The sequence below is a fragment of the Arachis ipaensis genome, chromosome B2, assembly GCF_059453495.1.
Source record: "Arachis ipaensis isolate K30076 ecotype BB chromosome B2, ASM5945349v1, whole genome shotgun sequence".
Classification (NCBI taxonomy): domain Eukaryota; kingdom Viridiplantae; phylum Streptophyta; class Magnoliopsida; order Fabales; family Fabaceae; genus Arachis; species Arachis ipaensis.
Genome location: NC_142437.1, coordinates 105941270 through 105960716, shown reverse-complemented (window position 1 = coordinate 105960716; position 19447 = coordinate 105941270).

Here is a 19447-nt window from a genome sequence, read left to right as displayed (position 1 = left end):
TTTCTAAGCTTGTGAAAAGGAACTTGGTAAAAGGAATTCCCAACATTAAATTTGATAAGGATTTAACTTGTGATTCTTGTCAACTTGGCAAACAAGTAAAATCCTCTTTTAAACCTAAAGATGAAATTTCCACCAAGAGGCCATTAGAGATGTTGCATATTGATCTTTTTGGTCCAACAAGAACACAAAGTTTAGGAGGTAAACATTATGGATTGGTGGTGGTGGATGAATACTCTAGATTTGGTTGGGTACTTTTTCTTACTCATAAGAATGATGCTTTCCATGCTTTCTCAACCCTTTGCAAAATAATTCAAAATGAAAAAGATTTAAAAATTGCCCACTTAAGAAGTGATCACGAAAAGGAATTTGAAAATCAAGATTTTGAAAAATTCTGTGATAATTTTGGAATTGCTCATAATTTTTCATGTCCTAGAACACCTCAACAAAATGGGGTAGTTGAAAGAAGGAATAGAAGCCTTCGAGAAATGACTAGGGCTATGCTATGTGAAAATGAGGTTCCAAAATTTCTATGGGCTAAAGCAGTAAATACAGCTTGTTATATTTTGAATAGGACTATCATTAGAAAAGGGTTAAAGAAAACTCCTTATGAGCTATGGAAAGGAACCCCTCTTAATCTTAAGTATTTCCACATTTTTTGATGCAAATGTTTTGTGCTTAATAATAAAAAAAATCTTGGAAAATTTGATCCAAAAGCCTATGAGGGAATGTTTGTTGGATACTCCACCACTAGCAAAGCGTATAGAATTTACCTCAAAGATCATAGGACCATAGAGGAATCCATACACGTTTCTTTTTGTGATACTAATTTAATTCCCAGTATTGTAAATGATGATACAGGTGGTGAAGATTTTATCAATCAGGAAGTGAGTGAAGAAAATCCCAAGGCTGTCCCAAATGAAGATCCTGCCCGCCCAAAAATGTCTCATCAGGAAGGAGGAGACATTTCAGTTTTGTCTCCTGAGCCAGTAAGAGAATCTGGAACAGAACAACCTGCTAAAGCTCATCAAAGCACAACCTTACTCCAAAAACCAAGAGAATGGAAGTCTATGAGGGGTTATCCTCATGATTTTATCATAGGTGACCCTTCCCAAGGAGTAACCACAAGATCCTCCTCCAAGAAGCAAGCCGAGCAAAGCAATGTTGCTTTCTTGTCCTAAATGGAGCCTCACAATATGAAACAAGCTCTTGAAGATCCATCTTGGGTCAAAGCCATGAAAGAGGAGCTTTCTCAATTTGAAAAGAATGAGGTTTGGACACTTGTACCTAATCCGAATGGTAAGAAGGTAACGGGTACTAAGTGGATTTTTAAAAATAAATTGGGTGAGGATGGTAGTGTTGTTCGTAACAAGGCTAGATTAGTGGCCCAAGGTTACAATCAAGAGGAGGGTATAGATTTTGATGAGTCTTTTGCCCCGGTAGCAAGAATGGAAGCAATTAGATTGCTTCTTGCCTATACTGCCCACAAAGGGTTTAAAATGTTCCAAATGGATGTCAAATGTGCTTTCCTTAATGGATTTATAGATAGAGAATTATTTGTGGACCAACCCCCCGGTTTTGAACGAAAGGAATTTCCAAATCATGTTTTTAAGCTTTCAAAGGCTTTTTATGGCCTAAGGCAAGCTCCAAGAGCTTGGTATGAAAGGCTTAGTGCCTTCTTGTTGGAAAACTAATTTCAAAGAGGAACCACCAATACAACTTTATTTATAAAAGTATCAAATGATGATATTCTTCTTGTTCAAATTTATGTGGATGATATAGTGTTTGGATCGGCCAATGAATCCTTGTGTGAAAAGTTTGGAAAACTCATGACTAGTGAGTTTGAAATGAGTTTAATGGGAGAACTAACATTCTTTCTTGGTCTCCAAATTAAACAAACTCCTAGTGGCATTTTCATTCACCAAGGAAAATATGCTAAAGAATTAATCAAAAAATTTGGCCTAGAAAATTCCAAACCTATAGGAACACCAATGCATCTAAATACTAAACTTTAAAAGGATGAAAACGACAAAGATGTGGATGAAACACGGTATAGAGGAATGATTGGCTCACTCATGTATCTTACATCCTCTAGACCGGATATTGTTTAAAGTGTGGGTGTGTGTTCAAGATTTCAATCTCACCCAAAAGAATCCCATCTTTCAGCCGTAAAAAGAATCATTAGATACATTAAGGGAACTTGTGATTTTGGCTTATGGTATCCTAGAACTGATGACTTTTGTGCAGTAGGGTTTTGTGATGCAGATTATGCGGGAGATCGGGTAGATAGAAGGAGCACCTCCGGGATGTGTTGCTTCCTTGGGAGCTCACTAAATATGTGGTCAAGCAAGAAACAAGCCACAGTTGCTCTATCCACAGCCGAAGCTGAATATATATCTGCCTCTGTGTGTTGTTCACAATTAATTTAGTTGAAAACTCAGTTGGAAGATTACAAATTGAAAATCAATAGTATACCCTTATTTTGTGACAATATGAGTGCAATAAACATTTCAAAAAATCCTGTTCTGCACTCTAGAACTAAGCACATTGAAGTTAGATATCATTTTATTAGAGAACATGTGCAAAAGGGAACTATTGATATTGAATTTGTAAAATCCGAAGAACAGCTTGCAGACATTTTTTCTAAACCCTTGTGTGAAGATAGATTCTGCTCTTTGAGAAACAGTTTGGGAATGTTAGAATTGAATTCTATTGATAAATTGTGATTTTTTCTGATTCTGTTTGGTTTTATCTCGTAGGTAGGGAGGAGACAAATTGAGGACGTAATGAACAGGCCAGGATACAGGGGGAGACTAAATCTGATATTAATGATCTTGGGCCCAATCAAATCCTCTTTGACCTTATCCATGACTCTGGCATATTTTGAATTTCTCATTTTTTAAATAATACTTTTTGGAAAGTTGTCACATCGTATCTTGTAGGAAGGAGTTCTTGTCAAATCATAATCTTTTCTTCCACCTTTTCCCTTGATTCTAAAACTAATCTCTCATTTTTTTTTTATTTTAAAAACCTTCCTTGATTGATAACCGCACCACTAAATGGTCCATTACTCACTTAATTCTCTCTCCACTCAGCATTAAATGCTATTGTAACCTCCCACCTCTCTCCAATCTCTTCGGCCACTCCTTCGTCTTCCCTCTCCATTCTTCACTTTCATATCATGAAAAAGAAAGTGGCTCCTAAAAAAAAGTAGCCGAACTCCACTATCTAAAAATCCTCGATTTTCTTCTACTCCTCAAACACATACTCACATTTACATACATTCTACTTCTTCTTCATCTCCTTCACCTTCTTCTTAGCAAACTGAAACTATGAGGAGAAAAGTTATTGTCCAGAAAACTTCATCTCGAAAGAAGATTGGAAAGGAAAAGGAGCCTGTTGTAGAAGAAGAAGAGGAGTCACATTCTTCTCCACCTCATTCACCACCAAGAAAATCAACCCCTCACCCCTCTGGCCACAGTTCTCAATGCTCAAAAGGCTACACTCTCCGTAACACTCGGGAACTGCCAAACTTGGAATCCCTTGATTTCAAAAACAAGTTCAACAAGGGCCATTCTCACTTTGATCCGGACAGATTCAACTCTTGCGCTGCATATGAGTTTCACAATCAAGTTCTAGTTAAACGTCACCTATGTGCCTTTCACATAGTGAGTTTGGAGACACTGACTGCAAAAGGCATCAACCTTGCCACTCTGTTTGATAATCTGAAGTGGACTCCTTTATTCAACATTCAGAAGCCTGTTTATCCATCCCTGGTTCATGAGTTCTATGCAAACATGGTCTACCTCGATGGAGCAATCCATTCATATGTCAAGAGGGTTCACTTATCTCTGAAGAGAAAAACCATTAACGCTATATTGGGATACACTGATGACGGAGCAACTGCCTATATGACTGGAAAGTGGGATTCATAGGTTGGGGTCACATACCAGATTGCTCTGAATCGCACTTGTGAAAATTTCTCTGCCCTTGATGGGACGATTCTGACGCATAAGGCTCTTGGTCCTGCAAGAGCGCTACTTCACAGAATCATCAATCATATCTTGATGCCTCAGAGTGGTTCCTACCAAAGAGTAACTGTTTGTGATACCTTAGTTCTTTTTGCAATCCTTACTTCTTCTCCTATTTCATTTGCTTATTTAATGGTACGCCACATGTGGGATTGTGTGCGCAGTGACAAGAAGGCAAATCTGCCTTATGGAATTTTTCTTACTTGCATATTTGAACATTTTCATGTTGATTTAACAAATGAGCATATAGAAAATCAGGTTTTCACCATCAAAGGAGGAGGAGTTTCTGGATCTGTGAAAAGTAACAAAGGAAAACACTTCGTGCCCTCTGAACCGTCAGAAAGTGATCTTGAGAGTCGTCCTACTGAGCCTACAAAGCTTGCTAATTCTATCAAGGACGTTCTAACTGAATTTTTAAATATGTCAAATCTGATGGTTCGCTCATACAAAGAAGCTCGCAAACAAGCGTATGAGAATGAGAAGGCTTGGAAAAAATGTCATGAGAGAATTAATCTGCTGCTCGACAGTTTTGAAAAGGACATGGGTGATGCAGATGAAGACAACCAATCCCTTGGATCTGATGTTAATCTTTTTTATGCTTGATTCATTTTAACTGCTCATACTTATGAACTCTGTTTCATTTTCATGTTTTCTTGTTTTGGGTACTGTATAACTGTTAAGTTGGATACTCTGGACCTTTATGTTTTAGTTTAAACAAATATTATGCATTTTTGTATTTTGTTCTTATTTGTTTTGCAGAACCCCCATTGATGACAAAAGGGGGAGGAAAGCCAAGAAAATTGAGATTGAAAAACATTGGCTAAAATCTGATGATTAATGATTACCCCTGTGATTAAGTGCTCTATTTTTTTTCCTCTTGTGCTTATGATTAAATTGGTTATTTTTATGATTTATGCTCTGATTATTCGGTTTATGAGCTATGTTTTCTTAGTATGATTTGGCTCTAATATTTTCTGGTTTGCTTTTTTGCCAATATTTATTGTAAATTGTTGGATTTTTGCTTGATTGAATAGTTAGGCAAGAAATCCTATTAACAGGAATTTTTTTTGTACATGTTAAAGTATGTTGAGTCTTGGTTATATGTTGAAATGTACTCTAAAGGTACTCAAGCATGCTTTAATTTGGTTGTTTTTAATGAGCAGAAAATCATTAGATGATAACAAATCAGGTTGTGATTATCAAGTTACTTCTGCTAAAAAATCAAGCAGTTCAACATTTCTAATATTCCATATGTTGAGTACATTGTGGCTTTAAGCTTGATTATAAGGATGTTACATGTAATGCTTCCTTAATAAAATGGCACATATTAAGGGGGAGCTATGTAACATATGGAAAGGGGGAGGATTCCAAACCTTCAAAGGGAGTATTTTTAATCCTTAGTCTTTTCCATTTCAATTTTTAATAATGTTTGTCATCAAGGGGGAGATTGATGAGTTTGAAAAACTCCAAATTAATTTGATGATGATCAAACATTATTAAAATAATTAATTACAAAATTATTAATTTAATTTCTAATTCACATTTGTTAATTAATAATTTTGTTGTTTGCAGATTTTTTTTTTGGGCCAAAAATGACAAGCCCAATGTGAAGTTAAAATTCAGCCTCTGGTATAAAATGTTGAAAAATATATGTGGCTGAATTAGTGATATGATAATTGGGCCAGAATTTATTGTGCAAGCCCAAAATAATCCTTGAAGCATGACCAACAAAGCTTGGTCCGAAATTGAAAAAGAGAGAAAGCAAAGGTTGCATACTTTCAACGGATACCCATTTTCATCATTGAATGGATTTCAAATTCAATTAACTTGCATTAATAGCATTGGAAACATGAAAGAGAAAGTGGGAATTGATTTGATGGCCTTTAATGTTTTACACGTTACTAGGCATGGGTTTTGGAAACTTAATTCATTTTAATTCTCTTTCTTAATTCCATTGAAAGCTTTTCTGCATTCTCTCTCTTCTCTCTCTTCTCTTTGCTTTAGTTTTCGGTCATGTCACAGAAAAAAAGAGGAAGCAAGTTATTAGAGGAGAAGCACTGTAGCAGTGAAGTTAGAAGCAAGAAAAGGGCTAAGGTGATAATGTCCTTAGCAAAAAGAAGATCCACAGTAGGGTGTGGCTGAGATCTTTGCCACTAATGGTAAGATGTGGTGAAGAAGTCTCAAGATCTTCATACCCGAAAATGGAAGAGATCTGTTTCGGTCAGAGAAGAAGATCCCTGGGGTATGGCTTGTCTCTACTTTTGATCAACCATCACAGAAGGTAGCTACTGTAGCTACGTGGAGGAAGAGGCAGAAGATAGAGCAGATGGAGCTGTCAAGCATCAAGGACTCATCAAGGACCAGGAATCCTTCTTGGGGAGCAAGTCAAGATGGAAGGCCCGGATTAATGAATCTTGGTGAGAAGGGATGAGGAAGAGGTAATTGCATGTTGGATTTTACATTCGGTTCTCTCTCTTCTCTCTCTAGCCGAACCGGTTTCATGTTGAAGAAGAAGAAGTTTAGCTCGGTTCAACCGTTTCAACCTTGGAGGCTTCCCCTTCTATAATAAGGGTGAACAGCCAAGGTTTGAAGCAAGGAGAACAGAGCGTAAAGCACAGAGTTCTCATAGCTACCCAAACTAATCGAAGTTCTTCTCCTTCAATGTATGTCATGTTGTATTTTTCTGTTTAGTTTTGTCTGTCTTGAGTCTCATGGAAAAAGGCAAACAGTGATGTTTGTATGAAAAAGCCATAGAGCGGAAAAAGGCAGAGTATACAAAATTAAAAGAAAAATCCATAGATGTCCTAGAGGTCCTTTGTACATCTGTGTTGTATTTCTTGATTCTGTGGGAATCCCCTTGCAAGTTGGGTTAGCACATAGCAGTTGAAAGCTTGGTAGGTGACCAAGTCAAGTTCAGGATTGGGGATAGATTCTGGACTTGTTCCGAATAGGAAGGGTAGTTCCTAAGAAGAATTGGTGTCTGTGATCTGTTTGATTATAGTGAAATTTCATCATTGTTGTGATGGAAACTGGATGTAGGCTGCACGGCACTTAGCAGCTGAACCAGGATACTTCTAGGTGTGATTCTCTCTTTCTACTCTACTCAAATTCTGATTCTGTTCGTAGGAGACAAAATTGAAAAATATCTCCTCATTAGTTACGAGACAAAAAGAAAAAGTCTCTTGACTAGTGACGAGACAAAAAGCAGAAATATCTCCTTAAGCGTTTTAAAAGGGCAGCAATATTTACTCAGTGAAAAGGGGCTAATATTCAACCCCCCTTCTCTTAGCCACTGATAACCATTAGTCCTTACTCTTTGTTCTTTTTCACTTCCGTTATGACTATTTTTTGAGCTATTGCTTCTTTATTAGTCTCTTGGTTTGTTTTCCTATCTTCACTAGTTGGCTCATTCTCTTCCCAACTCTTTTTTATGCTTTGTTGCTCTGCATGCTTGCTCCTGCTTCCCTTGTCTTTGGCTCTTGACTTGTGTGCGTTATTTGTTTCTCTTTCAGCATTATTGTCACCCTCTCTCTCTCTTCTTGTTCTTTCTCTTGTGTTGTTTTCTCAATGGTCAGCACACTATATCTTGACCTTCCTCTTCCTCCCATGTCTCTAGAGTCAGTTTCTTTTTGCCCTTTTTTTCCCCTTCTTGGTCTTTGTACAACCATCCATTCTCCGTATTTGTCCTGCCCTGACCCTGCAGTGTCAATCTGTTTTCCTTTATCTAATCGCCTTTGTTGTGACTGTTCTTGTCCCATTTCTGCAACTCCATTGGATCTTTCATTCTTTGGAGAGTCTTGGATTGACTGGGCTTCTATTGCTTTTGAAGCTTGTTTTAGAGGGCAATTTTTTTGCTCATGGTCTATTCTCCCGCAAGAAAAACATATCTGATGAATACCTTCATACTATACTCGGTATTCCCTTCCATTGATTAAATATCTCCCCATTAGGGGTTTAGTTAAATCAACTTCAACACACAGTCTTGTAAATTTGCCCCTACATAATTCAGCTGTGTTGCTATCCACCTTCACAGTCCTTCCGATAAGATTTCCAATTTTTTTAAAAATGTTTCTATCATAGAGTTTGATGAGCGGATAATTTATACGCTTTTTGGCATTATTTTTAGGTAGTTTTTAATATGTTTTAGTTAATTTTTATTATATTTTTATTAGTTTTTAAATAAAAATCATATTTCTGGACTTTACTATGAGTTTGTATATTTTTCTGTGATTTCAGGTATTTTCTGGCTGAAATTGAGGGACCTGAGCAAAAATCTGATTCAGAGGCTGAAAAAGGACTGCAGATGCTATTGGATTCTGACCTCCCTGCAATATATAATAGTTAATACTTTGCTCGAGATTTGATGGCCCAAACCGGCATTCAAAGTCAGCCTAAAATTTCTGGCGTAAAACGCCCAAACTGGCACCAGAATTGGAGTTAAACGCCCAAACTGGCACAAAAGCTGGCGTTTAACTCCAGAAACAACCCAAGCACAAAAAAGCTTCAATGCTCAGCCCAAGCACACACCAAGTGGGCCCCAGAAATGGATTTCTGCATTATTTACTCATTTATGTAAACCCTAGGTTACCAGTTCATTATAAATAGGACCTTTTACTATTTTTTGATCTCTGGAACACATTATGTAACTTTTATGTTCTGAGACCTCCATGGGAGGCTAGCCACTCGGCCATGTCTACCCTATTTTCACTTATGTATTTTCAACGGTGGAATTTCTACACCCCATAGATTAAGGTGTGGAGCTCTGCTGTTCTTCATGAGTTAATGCAATTACTACTGTTTTCCATTCAATTCAAGCTTATTCTTATTCTAAGATATTCATTCGCACACAAGAACATGATGAATGTGATGAACTAGTGACACTCATCACCATTCTCACCTATGAACGCGTGCCTGACAACCACTTCCGTTCTACTTGAAAACGAGCTTAAATGCATATCTCTTGGGTTTCTAATCTAAGATTAGAACCTTCGTGGTATAGGTTAGAATTATTGGCGGCCATTCTTGAGATCCGAAAAGTCTAAACCTTGTCTGTGGTATTCCGAGTAGGATATGGGAAGGGATGACTGTGACGAGCTTCAAACTCGCGAGTGTTGGGCGTAGTGACAGACGCAAAAGGATCAATGGATCCTATTCCAACATGAGTGAGAACCGACAGATGATTAGTTGTGCGGTGACAGCGCATTTGGACCATTTTCACTGAGAGGATGGACGATAGCCATTGACAACGGTGATTCCCCAACATACAGCTTGCCATGGAAAGGAATATGAATGATTGGATGAAGGCAATAGGAAAGCAGAGGTTCAGAAGGAGCAAAGCATCTTCATATGCTTATCTAAAATTCCACCAATGAATTACATAAGTACTTCTATCTTATTTTCTGTTTTAATTATATTTTAATTATCAAAATTCCATAACCATTTGAATCTGCCTGACTGAGATTTACAAGGATGACCATAGCTTGCTTCAAGCCGACAATCTCCGTGGGATCGACCCTTACTCACGTAAGGTATTACTTGGACGACCCAGTGCACTTGCTGGTCAGCTGCACGGAGTTGTGTGAAAAGTGTACGATCACGATTTCGTGTACCAAGTTTTTGGCGCCGTTGCTGGAGATTGTTCGAGTTTGGACAACTAACGGTTCATCTTGTTGCTCAGATTAGGTAATTTTATTTTAATTTTAAGCTTTTTGTTTTTATTATTTTTATTTTCGAAAAATTTTCAAAAAAAATATAAAATACAAAAAAATTTAACAAAATCATAAAAATCAAAAAATAATTTGTGTTTCTTGTTTGAGTTTAGTGTCTATTTTTTAAGTTTGGTATCTTGCATATTTTTTCTTTTTCTTGCATTTTTTGAAACTTTATGCATTATGTTCTTCATTGATCTTTAAGTTGTTCTTGATGATTTTCTTTGTTCTGATCTTTAAATTCTCCTGTTTGGTGTCTTTTGTTGGTTTTCATATGCATTTTCAAATTGTTATTGTCCCTAGTATACAAACTTCTAAGTTTGGTGTCTTGCATGCATTACTTGTTTTGATCCTGATTTTCCATGTTTAGTTTCATTCTGTTGTTTTTCTCTCTCATAATTAAAAATTCAAAAAAAAAAATTTCAAGTCAATAATACAGAGAATTTAAGATTCAGAATATTCAGTAGAGGAATTACAGAGAAAAAACTGGGCGTTCAAAACGCCCAGTGAGGAAGGAAATCTGGCGTTTAAGTTAGTTTTTAATTCAAATCTTTTTCAAATCATATCTTTTTCAATTTTTTTTACATTTTTGAAAATTCCAAAATGATTTTCAAAATATTTTTCTTATTTTTACTTCATTTTTTTTAAATTAATGCTGACATTTAATATGATTGATTCAAAATCTCAAGTTGTTACTTGCCTATTAAGAAAGGTTCAATTTTTAAATTTTAAAAATCATATCTTTTAGTTTCTTGTTAGTCAAGTAATCAACTTTAATTTTCAAAATCAAATCTTCTTAAATTGTTTTTCAATCATATCTTCTCAATCATATCTTCTCAATCACATATTTTTCAAAATAATTTTCAATCATATCTTTTTTATTGCTAATTTTAAAATCTCTTCTAACTTCTTATCTTTTCAAAATTGACTTTCAAATCTTTTCAAATTAACTACTTGACTTTTTGTTTGATTTTAAAAGTTTTCTATTTCAATCATATCTTTTTCAAAATCACCTAACTACTTTTCTCTCTCTAATTTTCAAAAATCACTAACCACTTTTTCAAAAATCTTTTTAATTAAGCAATTTATTTAGTTTTTAAACTTCATTTTATTTCCCTTTCTAAATTTTCGAAATCTAACTATAATTTAAAATAAAAACAAAAATATTTTCCTTTTATTTTAATTTAAATCCGAATTCTTTCCCCCTCCTCATCTTATTCTATTTAAGGACTAACACTCCTCCTCAATCAGCAATTCGGACTCTCTCCTTCTTCATAAGTTTGAATTCTCCTCTCTACCTCATCCTTTCATTCTTCTTTTTCTCTGACACATTAAGGAATCTCTATACTGTCACATAGAGGATTCTATACTTTCTTTGTCTTCTTCTCCATCATATGAGCAGGAACAAAGATAAAGGTATTCTTGTTGAAGCTGATCCTAAACCTGAAAGGACTCTGAAGAGAAAGCTAAGAGCAGCTAAAGCACAAAACTCTAAAGAGGACCTGACAGAAATTCTTGGTGACTTCATTGCACCTTCTTCTGACTTCTGTGAAAAAAGCATCTCAATTCCTGCAATTGGAGCAAACAACTTTGAGCTTAAGCCTCAATTAGTTTCTCTAATGCAGCAGAATTGCAAGTATCATGGACTTCCATTGGAAGATCCTCATCAGTTCTTAGCTGAATTCTTGCAAATCTATGACACTGTTAAGACCCATGGGGTTGACCCTGAGGTCTACAGACTTATGCTCTTCCCTTTTGCTGTAAGAGACAGAGCTAGGACTTGGTTGGACTCACAACCTAAAGAAAGCCTGAACTCTTGGGAAAAGCTGGTCAATGCCTTCTTGGCAAAGTTTTTTCCACCTCAAAAATTGAGTAAGCTTAGAGTGAAAGTCCAAACCTTCAGACAGAAGGAAGGCGAATCCCTCTATGAAGCTTGGGAAAGATACAAGCAACTGATCAGAAGGTGTCCTTCTGGCATGCTTTTAGAATGGAGCATTATATGCATATTCTATGATGGTCTGTCTGAACTGTCCAAGATGTCATTGGACAACTCTGCTGGTGGATCTCTTCATCTGAAGAAGACGCCTGAAGAATCCCAGGAACTCATTGAAATGGTTGCAAATAACCAATTCATGTACACTTCTGAAAGAAATCCTGTGAATAATGGGATAACTCAGAAGAAAGGAGTTCTTGAGATTGATACTCTGAATGCCATATTGACTCAGAATAAAATATTGACTCAACAAGTCAATATGATTTCTCAGAGTTTGTCTGGAATGCAAGCAGCAACAGGCAGTACTAAAGAAGCATCTTCTGAAAAAGAAGCTTATGATCTTGAGAACCCTGCAATGGAAGAGGTGAATTACATGGGAGAACCCTATGGAAACACCTATAATCCTTCATGGAGAAATCATCCAAATCTCTCATGGAAGGACCAACAGAAGCCTCAACAAAGCTTCAACAACAATAATGGTGGAAGAAATCGGTTTAGCAATAGCAAACCTTTTCCATCATCTTCTCAGCAACAAACAAAGAACTCTGAGCAGAGTCATTCTGACTTAGCAAATATAGTCTCTGATCTATCTAAGGCCACTCTTAGTTTCATGACTGAAACAAGGTCTTCCATTAGAAATTTGGAGGCACAAGTGGGTCAGTTGAGTAAGAAAGTTACTGAACTCCCTCCTAGTGCTCTCCCAAGCAATATAGAAGAGAATCCCAAGAGATAGTGCAAGGCCATAAACACATCCCATATGGCCGAATGCATAGAGGAGGGAAAGACAGTTATTTCCACTGAGGAATACCTCAATGGACGTCCACTGACCTCCAAGGAGTTCCCTAATGAGGAACCAAGGGAATCTGTGGCTCATACAGAGACCATAGAGATTCTATTAAACCTACTTTTGCCATTCATGAGCTCTGATGAGTATTCTTCCTCTGAAGAGGATGAAGATATTGCTGAAGAGCAAGTTACTAAGTACCTTGGAGCAATCATGAAGCTAAATACCAAGTTATTTGGTAATGAGACTTGGGAGGATGAACCTCCATTGCTCATCAATGAACTGAATGATCCGGTTCAACTGAAATTACCTCAGAAGAGACAGGATCCTAGAAAGTTCTTAATACCTTGTACCATAGGTACCATGACCTTTGAGAAGGCTCTGTGTGACCTGGGGTCAAGTATAAACCTCATGCCCCTCTCTGTAATGGAGAAACTAGGGATCCTTGAGGTGCAAGCTGCAAGAATCTCACTAGAGATGGCAGACAATTCAAGAAAACAGGCTTATGGACTTGTAGAGGATGTCTTGGTGAAGGTTGAAGGCCTTTACATCCCTGCTGACTTCATAATCCTGGACACTGGGAAGAATAAGGATGAATCCATCATCCTTGGCAGACCCTTCCTAGCCACAGCAAAAGCTGTGATTGATGTTGACAGAGGAAAATTGGTCCTTCAAGTGAATGAGGACTACCTTGTATTTAAAGCCAAAGACTCTCCTTCTGTACACATGGAGAAGAAGCATGACAAGCTTCTCTCAATGCATAGTCAAATAGAGCCCCCACATTCAAACTCTAATTTTGGTGTTAGGAGGCCATCATCATGCTCTGAGTATCTGTGAGACTCCATGAGAGCCCACTGTCAAGATATTGACATTAAAGAAGCGCTTGTTGGGAGGCAACCCAATTTTTACTTATCTATGTTGAATTTCCATTTTTCATTGTTATTTTATGTTTTTCTTAGGTTGATGATCATGTGGAGTCACAAAAACAACTGCAAAAATCAAAACAAAATAAAAAATAGCATTAAAAACAGCACACCCTGGAAGATGAGCTTACTAGCGTTTAAACGCCAGTAAGGGTAGCGTTTAACGCCAGAAAAGGGCACCAGACTGGCGTTTAACACCAGAAAAGGGCACCAGACTGGCGTTTAATGCCAGAAATGGGCAGCAACCTGGCGTTTAACACCAGGATTGGCAATCAGAGGGCGTTTACACGCCAGAATGGAGCAGGGATGAGAAATCCTTGACACCTCAGGATCTGTGGACCCCACAGGATTCCCACCTACCTCAACTCACACTTTCCCTCCCAAACCCAACCCCTAATACACGAATACCCCCTCTCTCTTACCCTATAAATACCCCTCCTTACCACCTTCATTTTCACACATCATACACACTTCTCTCCAACTTGGCCGAACCTACACCAACCCTCCATCTCCTCCATTACTTCTTCTTCTACTCTTTTCTTTCTTCTTTTGCTTGAGGACGAGCAACCATTCTAAGTTTGGTGTGGGAAAAGCTAAAGCTTTTTGTTTTTCATAACCATTTATGGCACCTAAGGCCGGAGAAACCTCTAGAAAGAGGAAAGGGAAGGCAATTACTTCCACCTTCGAGTCATGGGAGATGGAGAGATTCATCTCAAAGGTCCATCAAGACCACTTCTATGAAGTTGTGGCCAAGAAGAAGGTGATCCCTGAGGTCCCTTTCAAGCTCAAAAAGAGTGAATATCCAAATATTCGACATGAGATTCGAAGAAGAGGTTGGGAAATTCTCACCAACCCCATTCAATAAGTCAGGATCTTAATGGTTCAAGAGTTCTATGCTAATGCATGGACCACCAAAAACCATTATCAAAGTGTGAACCCGGACCCAAAGAATTAGCTTACAATGGTCCGGGGGAAATACTTAGTTTTCAGTCCGGAAAATGTAAGGTTGGCATTCAACTTGCCAATGATCCAAGGAGATGCACGTCCCTACACTAGAAGGGTCAACTTTGATCAAAGGTTGGATCAAGTCCTTATGGACATTTGTGTGGAAGGCGCTCAATGGAAGAGAAATTCAAGAGGGAAGCCGGTTCAACTAAGAAGGCTTGACCTCAAGCCAGTGGCTAGGGGATGGTTGGAGTTCATCCAACGCTCAATCATTCCCACTAGCAACCAGTCTGAAGTTACTATAGACCGGGCTATCATGATCCATAGCATCATGAATAGAGAGGAAGTAGAAGTTCATGAGGTTATATCCCTAGAACTCTACAAGGTGGCGGACAAGTCCTCTACTTTTGCAAGGTTAGCCTTCCCTCATCTCATTTGTCACCTCTACAATTCAGCTGGAATTGACATAGAGGAAGATATCCTCATTGATGAGGACAAGCCTATCACTAAGAAAAGGATGGAGCAAGCAAGAGAGCCCACTCATGGACCTCAACAAGAGCATGAGGAAATTCTTCATCATGAAATCCCTGAGATGCCTCATGGGATGCACTTCCCTCCACAAAATTATTGGGAGCAAATTAACACCTCCCTAGGTGAATTAAGTTCCAACATGAGACAAATAAGGGTGGAACACCAAGAGCATTCCATCCTCCTTCATGAAATTAGAGAAGACCAAAAAGCCATGAGGGAGGAGCAACAAAGGCAAGAAAGAGACATAGAGGAGCTCAAGCGTTCCATTGGATCTTCAAGAGGAAGAACTAGCCGCCATCACTAAGGTGGACCCGTTCTTTAATCTCCTTGCTCTTATTTTTCTGTTTTTTAAAAATTATGCTTTATGTTCTATCTATGTTTGTGTCTTTATTACATGATCATTAGTGTCTTAGTGTCTATGCTTTAAAGTTATGAATGTCCTATGAATCCTTCACCTTTCTTAAATAAAAAATATTTTTAATTGCAAAAGAAAAAGAAGTACATGAATTTTAAATTTTAAAATAGTTTAATTATTTTGATGTGGTGGCAATACTTTTTGTTTTCTGAATGAATGCGTGAACAGTGCATATTTTTGAATTTGTTTATGAATGTTAAAATTGTTGGCTCTTGAAAGAATGATGAAAAAGGAGAAATATTATTTGATAATCTGAAAAATCATATAATTAATTCTTGAAGTAAGAAAAAGCAGTGAAAAGCTTGAAAAAAATGGCGAAAAAATAAAAGAAAAAGAAAGAAAAAGAAAAAGCAAGCAGAAAAAGCCAATAGCCCTTTAAACCAAAAGGCAAGGGTAAAATAAAAAGGATCCAAGGCTTTGAGCATTAGTGGATAGGAGGGCCCACAGGAATAAAATCTTAGCCTAAGCGGCTAAACCAAGCTGTCCCTAACCATGTGCTTGTGGCGTGAAGGTGTCAAGTGAAAAGCTTGAGACTGAGCGGCTAAAGTCGTGGTCAAAAGCAAAAAGAGTGTGCTTAAGAGCTCTGGACACCTCTAACTGGGGACTCTAGCAAAGCTGAGTCACAATCTGAAAAGGTTCACCCAGTTATGTGTCTGTGGCATTTATGTATCCGGTGGTAATACTGGAAAACAAAATGCTTAGGGTCACGGCCAAGACTCATAAAGTAGCTGTGTTCAAGAATCAACATACTGAAATAGGAGAATCAATAACACTATCTGAATTCTAAGTTCCTATATATGCCAATCATTCTGAACTTCAAAGGATAAAGTGAGATGCCAAAACTGTTCAGAAGCAAAAAGCTAAGAGCCCCGCTCATCTAATTAAGACTGATCTTCATAGATGTTTTCAAAATTTATTGTATATTCTCTTCTTTTTATCCTACTTTACTTTTAGTTGCTTGGGGACAAGCAACAATTTAAGTTTGGTGTTGTGATGAGCGGATAATTTATACGCTTTTTGGCATTATTTTTAGGTAGTTTTTAATATGTTTAAGTTACTTTTTATTATATTTTTATTAGTTTTTAAATAAAAATCATATTTCTGGACTTTACTATGAGTTTGTGTGTTTTTCTGTGATTTCAGGTATTTTCTAGCTGAAATTGAGGGACCTGAGCAAAAATCTGATTCAGAGGCTCAAAAAGGACTGCAGATGCTGTTGGATTCTGACCTCCCTGAATTCGAAGTGAATTTTCTGGAGCTACAAAAGTTCAATTGGTGCGCTCCTAATTGCGTTGAAAAATAGACATCTTGAGCTTTCCAGCAATATATAATAGTCCATACTTTGCCCGAGATTTGATGGCCCAAACCGGCGTTCAAAGTCAGCCTAAAATTTCTGGCATAAAACGCCCAAACTGGCACCAGAATTGGAGTTAAACGCCCAAACTGGCACAAAAGCTGGCATTTAACTCCAGAAACAGCCCAAGCACGAAAAAGCTTCAATGCTCAGCCCAAGCACACACCAAGTGGGCCCCGGAAGTGAATTTCTGCATCATTTACTCCTTTCTGTAAACCCTAGGTTACCAGTTCATTATAAATAGGACATTTTACTATTGTATTTTGATCTCTGGAACACATTATGTAACTTTTATCTTCTGAGACCTCCATGGGAGGCTGGCCACTCGGCCATGTCTATCCTATTTTCACTTATGTATTTTCAACGGTGGAATTTCTACACCTCATAGATTAAGGTGTGGAGCTCTGCTGTTCTTCATGAGTTAATGCAATTACTACTGTTTTCCATTTAATTCAAGCTTATTCTTATTCTAAGATATTCATTCGCACACAAGAACATGATGAATGTGATGAACTAGTGACACTCATCACCATTCTCACCTATGAACACGTGCCTGACAACCACTTCCGTTCTACCTGAAAACGAGCTTGAATGCATATCTCTTGGGTTTCTAATCTAAGATTAGAACCTTCGTGGTATAGGCTAGAATTATTGGCAGCCATTCCTGAGATCCAGAAAGTCTAAACCTTGTCTGTGGTATTCCGAGTAGGATCTGGGAAGGGATGACTGTGACGAGCTTCAAACTCGCGAGTGTTGGACGTAGTGACAGACGCAAAAGGATCAATAGATCCTATTCCAACATGAGTGAGAACCGACAGATGATTAGCCGTGCGGTGACAGCGCATTTGGACCATTTTCACTGAGAGGACGGACGGTAGCCATTGACAACGGTGATCCCCCAACATACAGCTTGCCATGGAAAGGAATATGAATGATTGGATGAAGGCAATAGGAAAGCAGAGGTTCAGAAGGAACAAAGCATCTTCATACGCTTATCTGAAATCCCACAAATGAATTACATAAGTACTTCTATCTTATTTTCTATTTTAATTATATTTTAATTATCAAAATCCCATAACCATTTGAATCCGCCTGACTAAGATTTACAAGGATGACATAGCTTGCTTCAAGCCGACAATCTCCGTTGGATCGACCTTTACTCATGTAAGGTATTACTTGGACGACCCAGTGCACTTGCTAGTCAGCTGCACGGAGTTGTGTGAAAAGTGTGCGATCACGATTTCGTGTGCCAGAGTTCAATAGGTAGCCCTGGGAGTCTAATCCATGCTGTTACCTTGTCTATAGTGGCTGTTTGAGGGTTGAAGTTAGGTTCCCAAAGCCTCATCGTTAGATAATGATCATAAAGCTTCCATGGTCCTTCCAATAAGGCAAAATCAAAATCTTCATTTGAGTAAAATTTGACTAAATAGAAGTCCTATCCTAAGTCAATGACATCAAGACTTCCCTTGTTACACCACATTATCTCTAATCTTCTTTTCATTGCTGCATATCCCACCTTTTGCCCCAACAGTTTTACTATTAACGTGTTCCACCATGGCTTCCATAATTTTCTTTCAGTCTCTTCACTGATGACAATATTAAAAAGTCCTTCTTCAATTTTTTCCACTCTGATGTCAGACTCTGAATCACTCACCTTGTCTATCTTATCTCCTCCTGCTTCTTCCTTTCCGGTGTCGATAGCCAAATCTAAATCTTCACCTTCAGTGTGGCTGTTCATGGGGCCATTCTTCACGGTTTGAGCAAATGATCGATTTTTAGATTGGTTTTCGGTGCTTGTACTATCTTTAGACTTAGTTTGGTAAAGCTTTTACTTTTTAAAAGTAGATTATAAAAGCTAACTTTTAAAAGATGGCTTTTTAAAAGTTGTAGCATTTATGTTTGATAAATCAAATTAAAAATTGCTTTTAATAAATACAAGTAGCAACAATTGCATTTGGTAAAATAGCTTTTAAAATTTAAAAATACTATAATAGACATAAATGCAAGTATTAAATTTGAAAATTAGTTAACATGTGAGGTTATATTAGACTTTTAAATTTTGAAAAGTACAAGCCAACTTTGAAAAGCTCTATTTTATGTGCTTTCAAAAGTACCCGATCTTTTAAAAACTACAAGCACAAGCACATGATCTTTTTTATTTACCAAACACAAAATAAGGTATTTGAGCTTTTAAAAAGCACAAACACCTCTTCAAAAAGTTTTACCAAACTAAACTTTAATCACCCAATCTTCTTCTCTTGGCACAGGTTGTTGGCTTCCTGAAAAACTTTCACCGTCCTTTCTCACTTTCTTTTTACTTCTCTTTAGCAGATTTTGCTCCTTAGTAGAGGGAGGTTTCTTTGTCCTGCTTCTCCTGAATCATCAGCACCGTTCATGGCTTCTCAAACAAGTTTTGAGATCAAATGTACAGAGAAAAAACAGTGTGTGTAACAGCTAGTTGGTGAGTATGTGTATAAATATATGATAAGTTTAATCGGCATTAAAGCACCATCATTAAAAGTTAAAACAGTCCAAGTCTTTTTTGCCCACAACAAAAACCCATAAACCCAAGTAAAATTTGATTAGACTTTAGAATCATTTCTCTGAAATAAAAAAAAAGGTATATATTCAAAATCTGATGACTTCTGACAAAAAGAAAATAAATCTGATGATTATAAGTTTATAACATTTAAAGGTAGGAGTTAGGAATGGTGAATGAATTTCTATGTGAGCGGGGATTTCTCTCTCATTTTTTGTCCCATTTAA